The sequence below is a fragment of the Hypanus sabinus genome, chromosome X1 (genome assembly GCF_030144855.1).
Source record: "Hypanus sabinus isolate sHypSab1 chromosome X1, sHypSab1.hap1, whole genome shotgun sequence".
Taxonomy (NCBI): domain Eukaryota; kingdom Metazoa; phylum Chordata; class Chondrichthyes; order Myliobatiformes; family Dasyatidae; genus Hypanus; species Hypanus sabinus.
This window is the reverse complement of record NC_082738.1, coordinates 50,435,283-50,452,402: the sequence shown is the minus strand read 5'-3', so window position 1 is coordinate 50,452,402 and position 17,120 is coordinate 50,435,283. Positions and strand designations below refer to the sequence as shown.

Here is a 17,120-nt window from a genome sequence, read left to right as displayed (position 1 = left end):
AAAATGGGATGGTTGTAAATCTTCCATGAAGTCACATGGAACCAGTAAATCTGTAACCAGAATATTGGAGAAATAGAGGTAGAGACAGAGAGAGGGAAAGATGGAGAGAAGAAAGGGGAGAGAGAAAAAAAGATTCAAAGTAAGAGAGGTATAGACAGTGAGAGATAGAGTCAGGGATCTATCATCACTTTGCAATAGCTGATTGGTGGAGCTTGCTGTAGAACTACCTGCTCCAGTGGCAATGTCACAGCAAGTTTTAAAGTAGCAAGAGACTGCAATACATACATCTGGTATCATGAAACAGATCATCAGATTATGTCTGAAAATTGAGCCAGTGAGTTCCCCAGCATGGCAGATGGTGAGGACTAGAGAGTTGGGATTCCACTGGTGCAGTTAATACACAAACTATCCAGGAATTCCCATGATGAGCTCCTAGTTCTTTGGCATCAAACCAAAATTATTCAGTAGTTAAATCTGGCCTATGAGTCTGCACTGCACCAACTCAGTGACAATATAAATCCCATGATTTCAATGAGTCAGATTTTGCAGGGAAGTGCAAGAAGTTCTATGTAGATCTGCAGCATTTCCTTGTACAAATGCCTCCAGGTTTGGAAATCATTAAGTTACTGACAGCTCAACGGAAGAAATCAATGGTTTTCTTCATTGTGGTCTGTTACAGAAACCCCCAGATTCCAACAGTACAGCGCAAAAGCTGTGGTAATTTATTGGAGAATATACAGGATGGTTTTCTGAACCAACATGTTGAGGAACCAACTAGAGAGCAGGCCATTCTAGATTGGGTATTGAGCAATGAGGAAGGGTTAGTTAGCAATCTTGTCATGCGAGGCCCCTGTGTAAGAGTGACCATAATATGGTGGAATTCTTCATTAAGATGAAGAGTGACATAGTTAATTCAGAAACAAAGGTTCTGAACTTAAAGAAGGGTATCTTTGAAGGTATGAGACGTGAATTAGCTAAGATAGACTGGCAAATGATACTTAAAGGGTTGACGGTGGATATGCAATGGCAAGCATTTAAAGATCGCATGGATGAACTGCAACAATTGTTCATCCCAGTTTAGCAAAAGAATAAACCAGGGAAGGTAGTGCACCCATGGCTGACAAGGGAAATTAAGGATAGTATCAAGTCCAAAGAAGATACATAGAAATTAGCAAAACAAAGCAGCAAATTCAGAGACCAGCAGAGGAGGACAAAGGGCTCAATTAGAAAAGGGAAAAAAGATTATGAGAGAAAGCTGGCAGGGAACATAAAAACTGACTGTAAAAGCTTTTATAGATACGTGAAAAGAAAAAGATTGGTCAAGACAAATGTAGGTCCTTTACAGTCAGATACAGGTGAATTGATCATAGGGAACAAAGACATGGCAGACCAATTGAATAACTACTTTGGTTCTGTCTTCACTAAGGAGGACATAAATAATCTTCCAGAAATAATAGGGAACCGAGGGTCTAGTGAGATGGAGGAACTGAGGGAAATACATGTTAGTAGGGAAGTGGTGTTAGGTAAATTGAAGGGATTAAAGGCAGATAAATCCCCAGGGCCAGATGGTCTGCATCCCAGAGTGCTTAAGCAAGTAGCCCAAGAAATAGTGGATGCATTACTGATAATTTTTCAAAACTCCTTAGACTCTGGATTAGTTCCTGAGGATTGGAGGGTGGCTAATGTAACCCCACTTTTTAAAAAAGGAGGGAGAGAAAAACCGGGGAATTATAGACCGGTTAGTCTGACATTGGTGGTGGGGAAAATGCTAGAGTCGGTTATCAAAGATATGATAACAGCACATTTGGAAAGAGGTGAAGTCATCGAACAAAGTCAGCATGGATTTGTGAAAGGAAAATCATGTCTGACGAATCTTATAGAATTTTTTGAAGATGTAACTAGTAGAGTGGATAGGGGAGAGCCAGTGGATGTGGTATATTTAGATTTTCAAAAGGCTTTTGACAAGGTCCCACACAGGAGATTAGTGTGCAAACTTAAAGCACACGGTATTGGGGGTATGGTATTGATGTGGATAGAGAATTGACAGGAAGCAAAGAGTGGGAGTAAACGGGACCTTTTCAGAATGGCAGGCAGTAACTAGTAGGGTACCGCAAGGCTCAGTGCTGGGACCCCAGTTGTTTACAATATATATTAATGATTTAGATGAGGGAATTGAATGCAGCATCTCCAAGTTTGCGGATGACACGAAGCTGGGCGGCAGTGTTAGCTGTGAGGAGGATGCTAAGAGGATGTAGGGTGACTTGGATAGGTTAGGTGAGTGGGCAAATCCATGGCAGATCCAATTTAATGTGGATAAATGTGAGTTTATCCACTTTGGTTGCAAGAACAGGAAAACAGATTATTATCTGAATGGTGGCCGATTAGGGAAAGGGGAGATGCAACGAGACCTGGGCGTCATTGTACACCAGTCATTGAAAGTGGGCATGCAGGCACAGCAGGCGGTGAAAAAGGCAAATGGTATGTTGGCATTCATAGCAAAAGGATTTGAGTACAGGAGCAGGAAGGTTCTACTGCAGTTGTACGGGCCTTGGTGAGACCGCACCTAGAATATTGTGTGCAGTTTTGGTCCCCTAATCTGAGGAAAGACATTCTTGCCATAGAGGGAGTACAGAGAAGGTTCACCAGATTGATTCCTGGGATGGCAGGACTTTCATATGAAGGAAGACTGGATCGACTAGTCTTATACTCAATGGAATTTAGAAGATTGAGGGGGGATCTTATTGAAACATATAAAATTCTAAAGGGATTGAACAGGCTAGATGCAGGAAGATTGTTTCCAATGTTGGAGAAGTCCAGAACGAGGGGTCACAGTTTAAGGTTAAAGGGGAAGCCTTTTAGGACCGAGATGAGGAAAAACTTCTTCACACAGAGAGTGGTGAATCTGTGGAATTCTCTGCCACAGGAAACAGTTGAGGCAGGTTCATTGGCTATATTTAAGAGGAAGTTAGATATGGCCCTTGTGGCTAAAGGGATCAGGGGGGTATGGAGAGAAAGCAGGTACAGGGTTCTGAGTTGGATGATCAGCCATGATCATACTGAATGGCGGTGCAGGCTCGAAGGGCCGAATGGCCTACTCCTGCACCTATTTTCTATGTTTCTATACCCTTACTTTCTCCATTAGGTTTTACCTGTGCAAGTTGAATGGAGAGGAACAGCTGTTAGGTATTAGCTTATTTACTTTTTTTTATTTATCAGAGATTGGTTAAATTTTTAAATGATTTTATATGTTCTCATATGTTTTTTCAGTTTTCTTACTTCTTGTACTTCTTAAAATTTTAGTAAGTTTTAACCTTTCTTTAAAGATTCAGAAATAAAGATGTGTTTGAAAGACTTGACAGCTGGTAAAGCTGGAGGATAAGGCAATAGTCACAGTATTTTCTGGACTTCAGAGGTGGGGGTTATTCTAGCCCTAAACATGAGAGTGATTGCACACAAAGGGGATTGCCACAATGCAAGACTAAATCTCAAAGAATTGGAGTGGTTTGAAAGCATGTGTTGACAATGTTGGATAAGCAAAAGGTAAATTTGATCAGAAGCAAGCACAGGCAGTTTTCAGCTGACAGGAATCATTGTTACAAAGTGCCTTTCATGGAAAGAAGCAGCTCCCATGAATGCCCAGCAGTAAGCCCCTTTCAGAACAATTCAACCACCGGGGCAAGACATGTTAAAGTGCCAGGGTTAGGACTGTGCTTAAGTTACCACTCAATGCACTTTAGTAAACTATTTAAGAACTTTTTAAAAGCTATTTATTAATGCTTTTTGGGAGGGTGATTTTAGATGCATATCATATTTATACTGAGTTAAATACTTTATGTAATTAGTTTTGCTACAATAAGTGTATGGGACACTGGAAAAATGTTGAATTTCCCCTTGGGGATGAATAAAGTATCTATCTATCTATCTTACTCATAAAGCCTTGTTAATAGGGCAATAAATTCTGTTTAACTTTTTACTGACTATAAATGCAAAGAAGCATTATTGAAGTTTGGTCTGACTACTTTTACCAGCAAAAGAATATCAACCGGAAGAATTCTTGTTAATTTATCAATGGTCATTTTCATGTTAATCTGAAGTTTCTGTTAAGATATTTAAGGAAATTAAACCATGACCAACGTTCTTGCTTGCATCTTCTTCCTTTCATACATTGACCTTAATGCAGTATGAGGGCCCTTTAAAAAGCAGCATTTGAGAGGCTTGTCTTGCATCTAATATACAAAATAACAGATGGTTATGAACAAATTACAGATTTGTCTGGCATTCTTTGTTGCTTTGGGATTTGTATATGTAGTCGTGGCTGCACCACGTTTGCACATTTTGAACACCCATATCAAATATAGTACTACATATATGTGTGTAGCCAACTTCTGATCATCCGCCAAATTGCAACAGTTATTTTGAGTATCTCACACAGATTTAAACAAAATGAAATAGTTTTATAAATAATTTTGCCTTGTTAGAACTAACATATGATTCTAGGTCTAAAATAAAACTACGCATGTAGAAAAAACTTGTGGACACATCACAGCTCAGTCGATTATGTACTTAATGGCATATACTTAACCACATAGTTTGACAAAATTGAGTGCTCAACTAAGTAACAATGGTAGAACCAAAAGAAGCATTTTTATTTGATATGTAGTGAATTAGTAGAATAAGTAACATACAAAAAATCCTGCTTTTGAATCAGTTACATTAAGAAAATGTTAGTGGCTTTTCTTTTAGAGTCGTTGATTAAAATGTAATGTTGGCCCCAATTGCGTATTTGCCACATCAGCAGGAAGGGGGAGTTTAAACTCAGTCCAGAGAATATGGAGTGATTCAAACAGAACTATCTGCATTGAACACAAGCCAGGTACAAAGATATAAAGCAGCTGATACAAAACTCTAAACCATTCTCAGTAAATTCACTCAAAATGCACTTTATTGTTTTTTATAATATGCTAATACAGTATTTGATGTATTCTTGTAAAATCTAATCATTGCGTATCACATTCATGAATGTTATACTCTAACCTTTATTAGTCCCCCTAGTGGTTTCCTCACTCATATTTTCAGAGTGGCTTTTGTTTAAAATGTGAAGACAGAGGGACCCCTTTACCTTCTTTTATATGCAGGCAAGTGAGAGTCTGGATACATCCATAAATGTGGCAGATCAAGACTTAAACCAGATGATATCCTCGTGGCTCTGATCCTGGCATTAGATTAACTATTGTTGCATACAGTACATTGTCCTTTTAAATGAGTATTTTGCTTTCCTTTATCCCCATGCCCCAAGAGTAAAGAATTCCTATATATTTCAAAAAGCAAATAATTGTAGGTGCTAGCTGAGTTTATGTTAATTCCCTTCTCTAAGAGCACATAAAGTCTCAGGTGAGTTAGCCCATACAGACTGAGATCCTAGAATTCTTCTTGTGGTCAGAAGGTTTCTTAACATAATTGGGTAAAGGTGATGTAATTGGATACATTATCCATGGTCTGATTATCCCTTTTTTCCATTAACCATGTGCAGAGGTAAAAAAACAACATAAATCATACAATACATTCAGTCTACAAGTCCAGATCTGGTTAAAGCCTTGTACTGATGGACAATGTCAGGAACAGGCACCAAGAAATTGGATTGCACCTTTTTTCTTTGCCAACTACAATGGCATTGCATTTAGGACTAAAGCCGAACTGTGTTCTCCACAATGAAAAGTGTGAACTTGGTCAGAGAAAACTGGTAACAGGTTTAAGCTGAGGCAGTCTTTTAACATTGAGGATGCCTCGCTTCCTTTCTAGTTCTGCAGCTTCAAAAGTGACTGATGAGACTAAATAGAGTTGGCAACTGGTGGGGTAGGAGGTTCTCTCATCGGAAGGAGTTTTGTGCAGGGTAACACAGCTGCCTAGTTCAGGAGGTGACATACTTCTTCTGACATTTATTTTGAGTTTCTCTGTGCTCCTGACAAATGGACGTAAGGTTTTCAGTGCCACCTCAATGCCCCTTCTCCTCTCTGAGTGCTCATGGACAGGGATTTCAGGGAGATGTCGTACTTTTGAAAGAAGGTTTTGGAAATATCCTTTAATCATTGCTTCCACTATCATGGCCATGCTCAGAACAGAATGCTTGTTCTGTGAGTCTGGTTTTGGGTATGTAAACAATATCTACCCATCCCCTTGAAAGGCCTGGTTCAGGACATAGATGACCCTGCTTACAAGGACAGCAGTTCACCTCCTGTCATGAGATCCAGAGAGGAGAATCACTTGTAATCCTGGCCATCAAACCCCACTTACAAAGTTGGCAAAAGGTAATGGCAGTAATATGCAAGTAACAAAGCGTAAAAAAAATTGATGAGTTCTCAATCTGCTGCTACATTCCACCCTGCCATAAAATTCACTTGAAACATTTTTGACACCTCTCTCCCTTTCTTGATGTCTGTATCCATCTTAGGAGACAAACTATCGATCGACATTTATTATACCTGTACTGATTCCCACAGCTACCCAGTTCACACCTTCTTCCACCCTGACTCTTTTAAAGATGCCATTCCTTTCTCTTGGTTTCTATGTCTCTGCAGCATCTGTTCCTGAAATGAGGTTTTCTGTTCCAGTACAACTGAGGTGCACTCCTTTTGCAGTAAACGTGGTATCACCCCAACAATGTTTGAAGGAAGCCTCACCCACATCTCCACTATTTTCCACATTTCTGTCCTCACCCCATCTCCTCCCAGACAGAACATGGATACAGGCATAAGAGGCTGTAGTTGCTGAAAATCTGCAGCAACACATAAAGGAGCTGGAGGAACTCAGCAGGTCAAGCAGCATCTATGAAGGGAAATGAGCAGTCAATGTTTTAGGTCAAGAACCTTAATCAGGACAGGGATAGAATAGCGATAGAATACGGATAGAGCTCTTTTGGTTCTTCCTTTCTACCCCACCAGTCTCTGCATCCAGCACATCATTCTTCAACATTTCCACCAGCTACAACATGAGCACACAACCAGTTGCATTTTCCCTTCCCCTCGCTTTTCTGCTTTCTGTAGGGACCACTCCATCTATGACTCTGGTTCACGCATCCCTTCTCACCCCACTCTCCCTATCCTAGGCATTTTACCTTGCAGCCATAGGAGGTGTAACTCTTATCCCCATACCTCCTCCGTCAGCACTATCCGGGGCATAAATAACCCTTCTGGATAAGGTAGAGATTCACATGCATCCCTTTCAGCCTTGTTTATTATATTTAGTGCTCACAATGTGGTTGTCTCTGCATTGGCAAGGTCAAGCTAGATGAGGCAACTTGCAACCAAGAACTTGCTCTATGTCTGCAATGGCCATTTTGAGCTTCCATTTGCATATCACATATCTCCCCTCCTCATTCCCACACCGATCTGTCTGTCCTCACCACTGCCAGTATGAGACAAAAGCCAAATTAGAGGATGAACAGATCATAATCCACCATTGTAGTCTACAACTCAGTGGTATAAACACTGCATTTTCCAATTGCAGGTAACCGGCAACACTCTGTCCATTCCTCTCTCCCATGATCCACCCAGGTTCCCTCAATCACCTCCTTTCCAGCCTACTGCTCAACCTTCCCCCAACCTGCCTCCTCCCCAGTGCCTTGTTACCTTGATTCCTTTTTCTTGCCCACCTGAACCCATTTGTCCATTACCCAAGCATTTAATCCAATGGGCCTCCTATCCCCTCCCCCATTGGTTCAGTCTGCCCATCATCCCACTGTCCCTTACTGCCTTCCAAAGTTCAAAGTTCAGAAGTTCAACAATTATCCCACGGTCAAAGTCACTTAGACCACATTTCATCCCTTTCTGATGTTTGGTCTAAACAACAACTGAATCGCTTGACCATGTCTGCATACTTTTTATGCATTGAGTTTCTGCCACATGATTGGTTGATTAGATATTTGCCATTAACAAAGTGTACAAGTTTACCTATTAAGGTGGCCACTGAGTGTCTGTGTAAACAGTTGTGGATTTCTATGTGTAACACTCTGATTAATATTATTTTACTGCTATACTGTAGGTATTTCATTTTAGCAGTTCTGCAAGAGGAGTCTGTTCTGCTTTCAGCTAAGAAAACGGGCTTTGTTGTTCAACTTAGGAATGTTGTGTTAGCCAATCAGGGTGGTGGAATTGGAAGAAGGTTCTAGAGAACGCTGGGTGGAGAGGTTTTTGGTGAGGGACACTGGTGCAGGTCTTTTTGGTGGGAGCTGGGAGAAGACAGGAGGGAAGATGGGTGTTTTGTGCAGATGAATGGCTTCAAGAGGAAGGGCCAATACTCCTGTGGGAGAGCCCATTTGTTCGAGATTAATTTTGAGTTACATTCGGAAGGTGGTGTGTATTTTCACACAGGCCAAGGATCCAGCGGGCAAGCTGAAGACAACTTCAAGATAAACTCCAAATTATGTGCACGTTTGAACTGGGCCCTTTTTAATTTTTTTTTCTTTTCTTTTTCCTACTAACTGTTCAATAAAGCTTTACAACTATACCTTCTTTATAATTGTATGCAGTATAGAAGCTGTATTGCTTGCCAATGAGTAATTGCACGGGGGCAGTATTTACACAGTATTCACACAGATCGAGGTTCAGCTGGGTGAGACATCCCAACTTCCCAGGTTTGGTGGGACCCAAGTCATACCGACCCTAGATGTACGGAGCTTGAGAAAATTGGGTTTCTCACCACTGAATCCAATGGCTGTTAGCGAGAGGCTAATGAGCCGCACCTGTAGAGACGCCCAGTAAAAGGGGATTTCATCTGTGTGTGTTTTTTAAAGGAAAATCATTGTACTTTGCCTTTGAGGATTGAATACACCATGTCATATGATTTCAAATACATTGTTGCACCAGACTTACCTTTCAGACAATAATATACACTATAATAATTTGCAATAATGTGCAATAATAATGTACAAAATAATAAAACAGACTACTGTACTATGATGTGTATTCTCCTGTCATACAGAGATGAACTGTTGTATATGCTAGGTGCATTTCATTGGAAAGATGTTCTGTAACAATCCTTGTGACAGCGGAGCTGAATGAGTCCGTTTGAAAGGGGTGAGGGGGGGCTCCACTGTTTATTCAGAGGGTCATGGGGAGGATGTACCAGATTGTCCATAATGGATAACAGTTTGTTTAGTGACCTCCTTTCCACCACTAACTCAAAAGAGTCCGGGTTGTAGCCAAGGACGGATCCAGCATTTGTGATGAGTTTATTTAGACTTTTTGCATCACCAGCTCTGATGCTGCTTCCCAACATAGAGCAGCAAAGAAGACTGCATTCACTACGACAGACTGGTAAAAGGTCTCCAACATCCCGCTGCACACATTGAAGGGTCTCAGCTTCCTTAGAAAACAGAGTCTGCTCATCCCCTTCTTGTAAACAGCCCTGATGTTGGTTTTCTAGCCAAGTTTATTGTCAATGTGAACACCCAAGTATTTGTACTCCTCCACTGCAAATTCTTTGAACTTCTAGAGCTTTATCTTTAATTTTTGTATTGGTATGAGCCTAGAGACACACCACAGGAGGCCATTTGAGTGCAGTTTATGCCTACTTGCACTGGACAGACAAATAGCAACACTGATAAATCTCATTGTCCTGATTTCAAGTTCAAGTTTAGTTTAATGTCATTCAACTAAACACATGTATATCTCTGAACAAAACAACATTCATCCGGACCAAGGTGCACAACAAAGTACATATAACTCACACACATATCACATAATGTAATATTTCCACCAGTGAGTGAACAAATAATAAGGTGCATTTACAACACAAGTTATAAAGTAGACAGTATAATGCTACATGATGAGACCTGGCTGGTGGCAGGGAGTTCAGTAGTTTTACGGCCTGGGAGTAGAAGCTGTTTCCCATCCTTACAGTTCTTGTCCTAATGCTATTGTACCTCCTACCTGATGGTAGGGGGTCAAAGAGGTTGTTGGATGGATGGGAGGGATCATTGACAATGCTTAGGGCCCTGCATACACTTCACTCCTGATAAATATCGCTGATGGGTGGAAGAGAGATCCCACTGATCCTCTCAGCAGTCCTTGCAATACTTTGTCGGGACTTGTGGTCAGATGCCTTGCAATTTCCGTACGAGACTCACGATAGTGCATTTGTAAACATTGGTTAGAATGAGGGTGGGGGTGGTGGTGCTGAGCCTCGCTTGCCTCAATATCCTCCAGGAAGTGGAGACACTGCTGTGCTTTGTTGACCAAAGAGGTGGTATTGAGGAACGAGGTGAGATTGTCGGTTATGTGCACTTGCAGAAACTTGATGCTCCTAACTCTCTAAACAGGGGAGCACAACCTAGCAATTATAGGCCTGTCAGTTTGACATCAGTGGTGGGTAAATTAATGGAAAGTATTCTTAGAGATGGTATATATAATTATCTGGATAGACAGGGTCTGATTAGGAACAGTCAACATGGATTTGTGCTTATTTGGTCATGTCTGACAAATCTTATTGAATTTTTTGAAGAGGTTATGAGGAAAGTTGACGAGGGTAAAGCAGTTGACATTGTCTATATGGACATCAGTAAGGCCTTTGACAAGGTTCTGCATGGAAGGTTAGTTAGGAAGGTTCAATCGTTAGGTATTAATATTGAAGTAGTAAAATGGATTCAACAGTGGCTGGATGGGAGATGCCAGAGAGTAGTGGTGGATAACTGTTTGTCAGGTTGGAGGCCGGTGACTAATCGTGTGCCTCAGGGATCTGTACTGGGTCCAATGTTGTTTGTCATATACATTAATGATCTGGATGATGGGGTGGTAAATTGGATTAGTAAGTATGCAGATGATACTAAGGTACATGGCGTTGTGGATAATGAAGTAGGTTTTCAAAGTTTGCAGAGAGATTTAGGCCAGTTAAAAGAGTGGGCTGAATGATTGTAGATGGAGTTTAATGCTGATAAGTGTGAGATGCTACATTTTTGTAGGAATAATCCAAATAGGACATACATGGTAAATGGTAGGACACTGAAGAATGCAGTAGAACAGAGTGATCTAGGAATAATGGTGCATAGTTCCCTGAAGGTGGAATCTCATGTGGATAGGGTGGTGAAGAAAGCTTTTGGTATGTTGGCATTTATAAATCAGAGCATTGAGTATAGGAGTTGGGATGTAATGTTAAAATTGTACAAGGCATCGGTAAGGCCGAACTTGGAGTATTGTGTACAGTTCTGGTCACCGAATTATAGGAAAGATGTCAACAAAATAGAGAGAGTACAGAGGAGATTTACTAGAATATTACCTGGGTTTCAGCACCTAAGTTACAGAGAAAGATTGAACAAGTTAGGTCTTTATTCTTTGGAGCGTAGAAGGTTGAGGGGGGACTTGATAGAGGTATTTAAAATTATGAGAGGGATAGATAGAGTTGACGTGGATAGGCTTTTTCCATTGAGAGTAGGGGAGATTCAAACAGGAGGACATGAGTTGAGAGTTAGGGGGCAAAAGTTTAAGGGTAACATGAGGGGGAATTTCTTTACTCAGAGAGTGGTAGCTGTGTGGAATGAGCTTCCAGTAGAAGTGGTAGAGGCAGGTTCGGTATTGTCATTTAAAGTAAAATTGGATAGGTATATGGACAGGAAAGGAATGGAGTGTTATAGGCTGAGTGCAGGTCAGTGGGACTAGGTGAGAGTAAGCGTTCGGCACGGACTAGAAGGGCTGAGATGGCCTGTTTCCGCTCTGTAATTGTTATATGGTTATATGGGGTGTGGCTTTTTAATGAGTTGACATTAAAATGAGAAAGAGGTAATAGGAGGGTTTAAATAGTGTACTAAAAGGACCAAGGTAGCCTGATAAAGAAAGCATGTGCTTTGTGCAAGAAAACTATGGAGACCCTCAGTATTACAACCTGCAGCTCCTCATTGGAGGTGGCCAGGGAATTCACTGCAAGGAATAATCCCACATCTGTGCAGATGTTAAATGATTGTGGCACAGTCTGCAACACAAGTAAATTTTCTGCTGGCTGTCACTTCTTTTGGGCTGAAGGACAAGTAGATGGAGTCTTCTGTTCTTGAGAATGGAAACACCAAGGCCCCTATATGGAAAATCCTACAAAAAGAAGTGGATATGGCCCAGTCCATCAAGGGTAAAACCCTTCGCAACATTGAGCACATCTCCAAGGGGTGCTGTCACTGGAAAGCAGCATCCATCGTCAGGGATCCTCACCATCAGGGCCATGCTTTCACCTCATTGCTGCCATCAGGTACAGGAGCCTCAGGACTCACACCACTAGGTTCAGGAACAGTTATTACACCTCAACCATCAGGTTCTTGAACCAAAGAGGATATCTTCTCTCAATTTCACTCATCCCATTACTGAACTGTTCCCACAACCAATGGACTCATTTTCAAGGATTCTTCATCTCATATTCTTGATATATATCACTTTTTTAATTATTATTATTGCAATTTATATTTTCTTGGCTCAAGCTGGTGAAACCTGAGATATGGGCATAGACAAGCACACTCATTTCTCAATTGTTAGGAACTTTCGAACTATTCTAGTAGTATTTATTATTTAGCTTTCTGAAGAGTTACATAGATATTGGTGTGTAGCTCTAATAGATTAATGCTATTGTTGTAGTGACTTTGGGATGATACCAGTTGTTGATATTATTATTGAGACAAAGTATACCCTGTTCATGTTCCAGAGTCTTTCGATTTCCTCTTTTAATTCAGCATATTTCTGGTGTTTTTCACTTATTGATTTCTGTAAGTTATGAGTGTTTGGAATGACTATATCTATTAAATAAGTTGCTGTTGTTTATTTATCATGTATTACATCTGGACGGTTATTATGGATTGTCCTATCTGTAATAACTGATCAGTCATAACATAATTTGTGGCATTCAACTGTAAAATTGGATCAGGCCTGTATACGTAGCAAGGTGTGATTTCATTTATGAGTTTGAATTTTAAAGCAAGATTTTGATGAATGATGTTTTCCACTTGACTGTGCCCATGTAAGTAATCAGATTGTGTTAAACTGCTACAGGATCCCGTAATGTGTTGGATTGCTTCTGGGCTCTCTCAGCATTTTCTACATTTATCATCTTGAATTTCTGGTCTTTTACTTTGTATTTATTTATCCAATTTCTGCATATAATATGTGGCATTTGTGCCCCTTGAATCCATTTATGCAACTAGACATTGAAAGAAGCATTGAACTTTACAATCAACTTCCCAATCTCCAATGTTATCAAAACATAGCGAGGTCCCACCGAGATTTGAACTCGGATCGCTGGATTCAAAGTCCAGAGTGCTAACCATTACACCATGAGACCAAACTGCTTTTTTCTATTGACTTTTTTCTCCTTTTTGTTTTTGCAGTTTGTTGTTTTTGCATATTGGTTGTTTGTCCATCCTGTTAGTTGCAGTCTTTCATTGATTGTATTGTGTTTCCTGGATTTACTGTGATTGCCCGCAAGAAAATGAATCTCAGGGTTGTATATAGTAATGTATATGTACTTTGATAATAAATTTACTTTGAACTTTGAACAGAGTCTGTGATCTCCCCAGTGCAGCAATAAGTAGAAAACAGTAAATATGACACCGATAATTACAAAAAAATTTGGCTGATCCTGGGATCAAAAATTTAGAGTCAACATGTACCTGATTTTCTTAAAGAACATGTAGAAAGTCAGATTTCTCAGTGATGGTGAAGAATACAGGTGGAATTTGACTCCTTAAATAGCATGGATTCCATGGACATGGGGTAAGTAAATGCTGCTTGTTCTGTGAAAATGAATTATTTCATTGTTCAAACCAGTGAAATTATTAATCTGGGCATGGTACTATTACTTCTATCAGTGGTGGAGGTTGGGGGTTGGATTTTCACGATAAAGGTGCTAAATCCAAACAAAAATTATGATAATAGTCACCAGTGAAGTTTTCCAACAAGATGAGATGTCTAAAAACCACTTAAAGCCAGTTTTCAAAAGCACAACATCATTTCCCTTGGAATTGTACAAAGGAGTTTCAAGACCTTTTGTGCACTGATATAACTATCTCCCAGATTTCAAATTCCCTGATAAAAGTAATTTTGAAGACAATTTTAAAGTTCAAATAATTTCTATTAGGAAAGTACCTAAACTCTTTTTCACGAGCAACTGAACAGCAAGTCATCAAACAGATTCTTAATGTTAGGTACTCAAGATTCAGCAATCCTAAGATGAAAATTATCTTTAAAACAAGGATCTCTAGAACTAAGGAGGCTTTACATTTCACCTGGAGTTCTGCATATTAAATAGCAAACTATTCTAATTATTGGAACTTGGATCAATTAATAATGTATCAGTTGGAAACAGAAAATTTACACCCTAAATGTATGGAAGCATGTGTTGGCTCCAGAAGAAGATACAAATTCTCTGGCCATCACAAAGTACAATAAGTTCCAGCTTTTAAGGATAAACACAAGAGATTCTGCAGATACTGGAAACCTTGAGTAACACACACAAAATGTTGGAGGAGTCAACAAGTCAGGCAACATCTATGGTGGGAAATAAACAGTTGACGTTTTGAGCTAAGGCCCTTCACCATGACTTCTGAGGAAGTCAGGAAGGATCACTAAAATCCCTATGTCAATTGCCAAAAAACTTTTGTACAAGTTCAAGCTCAAGTTTAATTGTCATTCAACCATACAAGAATATCCATGAATACAGCCAAGCGAATCAATGTTTCTCTAGGGCCAAGGTGCAAAACACAGTACCAACAGTCATACACAGCACAACACACATATCACACATATAAGATAGCAGTAAATATACAGTCACACAAAAAAAATGTAATATTGCCCAAGTCCCTGAGTCCATGGATGTTGTCGACAGGAGCAAGCCTGTAGTAGTCTACAAACACAATCCAACTTGTCTTCTACTGAATGAACACTGGAGGGCAGCACTGACACCAGCAAACTGGCAACACCTCTGCATAAGGCCTAGTCCTTGCTACAACTGAGGCCACGCAGCTCCCACACCATCAGTCATCCAATGAACCAGTGAACTGGACTTGCAGCCTTCCACATTACCAGTGTCCAACAGGGTCTTGCGATCACAAAAAAAACAACTATGACCATCACTTACTGCACACCAGCTTCAATGTCTCCCTGTATCAGGCAGCAACACAGTCTGCACTAAGTCTAGTTCCTCTGCAAACAAGGAACTCGCTGACAGGGTAGACCTGCAGTACCTGCAACCTATTAGCGAGAAGCCTAATGTAAAAGAAGCTTTCCAGTCTATATATGGGAATTATTTTAAAGTCCAAAGATGCTATCTTGTAATAAAACCACACAGTCATTCTGAACCAGACCTGTCACAATAAGAAGCCAATGATAAATAACCTAATGGCAATATTTGGAGGAGATGGATTGGTCAGTGCAAGCCACTGTTCTGCTGAAACCACATAAAACATGGAACATAGAAACAGAGAACGTTATAGCACAGTACAGGCCCTTTGGCCCACAATGACGCACCAACCTTTTAACCCACTCCAAATTCAATCTAACCCTTCCCTATCATGTAGCCCTCCATTTTTCTATCATCCATGTGCCTGTCTAAGAGTCTTTTAAATGTCCCCAATGTATTGGCCTCGCCACCACCCCAGGCAGCACGTTCCATGCACCCACCGCCTTCTGTGTCAAAACTTACCTCTGACAACCCCTATGCTTTCTTCCCATCACCATAAAATTATGCACCCATGAGATAGAATGTTTCTCCTTCTATGTGTGTGGATATTAGGAGTAAAAAGTTTATGGATACATGTTCACCTTTTGGGAGGAAAATCCATTCAATTGCTTTAAAATAATTCACAAATACACATAATTTTGAATAATCCTTTGTAATGAGAAATTCAATATTTCCCAAGTGAAACACAAATGACGCATTTCACTGTATGTTCTGATGTAAGTGCAATAAATAAATCTAATCTAATCTAATTAAATCTAACTTTACGCCCATTTTTTTACCTCTGCCAGTGAGAACAGATCATTCCTATATACTCTATTTGGACCCCTCACTTTTTGTAAGCACCTCACTTATGCCTCCACTCATCTTCCTTTATTACAAAGAAAACAACCCCAGTAGAGGTGGCTTCCAGTCCTACCAATATCAATCGGAGTTCCAAGATCCAAACAATCCCTGTTGTGAAACAGTCTCAGTTTTATTTGAAGCACTTTATGTTAGCCTGCTGCTTTTCTCACTATTTAATGGGACACTCTACTTAAGTTAGGAGAGCAGCTCCAGAATTGATTATTTCAAAACTCGACCATGTCTGCTTATGTTAACATGGTGTGGTTACCTCAGCACTACACTGCATGCACCATGAGTGTTCCACTGGTGACAACTGTGTCAGCACTCTACTACTGGTGGGTTCATTATGGTCTTGGCTATTCATTCATTCAGGATGGGTTTGGGATTTGAGGAGGCAAAAGTATAACTATTAGTAAAGAGCCGACTTCTAGAGAGTTTTCATAGGTACCACAATCGTCCATGAGTTTGTTCAGGGTTTCGAAGAAGGAACTATCATGAAATGTGACATTCCATGAGAAGACCAACCACACACTCAGAGCTGGGCTCCTCTTTACTTGGAGATGAAGGTCATGTTGGGTCTCACCTTCCTCGTCACAAGATCTTTCCAAGCAGCATCAGCAAATTTCTGTCGTGTCTCCGAATCTCTTAATTTGCTTTTCACTCCTTATCAGAAAAGTCATCCAAGGGCTGTAGGGAAAAGGGATGACCTCATTTACTTCAATTTCAGCAAGGAATAGTGGTATCTGTGATGCAGCTCCATCATAGGCATAACCCTCCCCACTGTTAAGGATATTTTCAAGAAGCAGTACCTCACAAAAGCAACATCCATCACTAAAGATCCTCACCATCCAGGATATCCCTTCATCCTACTATCAGGGAGGAGGTACATGAACCTGAAGACTCACTGTTGCAACCATGGACTCTGATGCAGGGTCTACATGCCCCTGCGGGTTGGTTGCGATGCAGATTTGGCAATTGTGCTCATGAATATGCATGTGTCAGCTAATTATTATGGCAGTATTTAGCTCCCTTCTTTTCATAGTAGTGCTTGTTGAGACTTGAGCAAAGCACAGCAA

General features: G+C 40.4%; 1 non-coding gene across 1 annotated transcript; it reads right to left on the bottom strand.

The window, feature by feature from the left end:
- Positions 1-13,233: 13,233 nt before the first annotated feature.
- trnaq-uug (transfer RNA glutamine (anticodon UUG)) lies at positions 13,234-13,305 on the bottom strand. Its single transcript has one exon. It is a non-coding gene; the product is annotated as a tRNA-Gln (tRNA).
- Between the last annotated feature and the right edge of the window lie 3,815 nt (positions 13,306-17,120).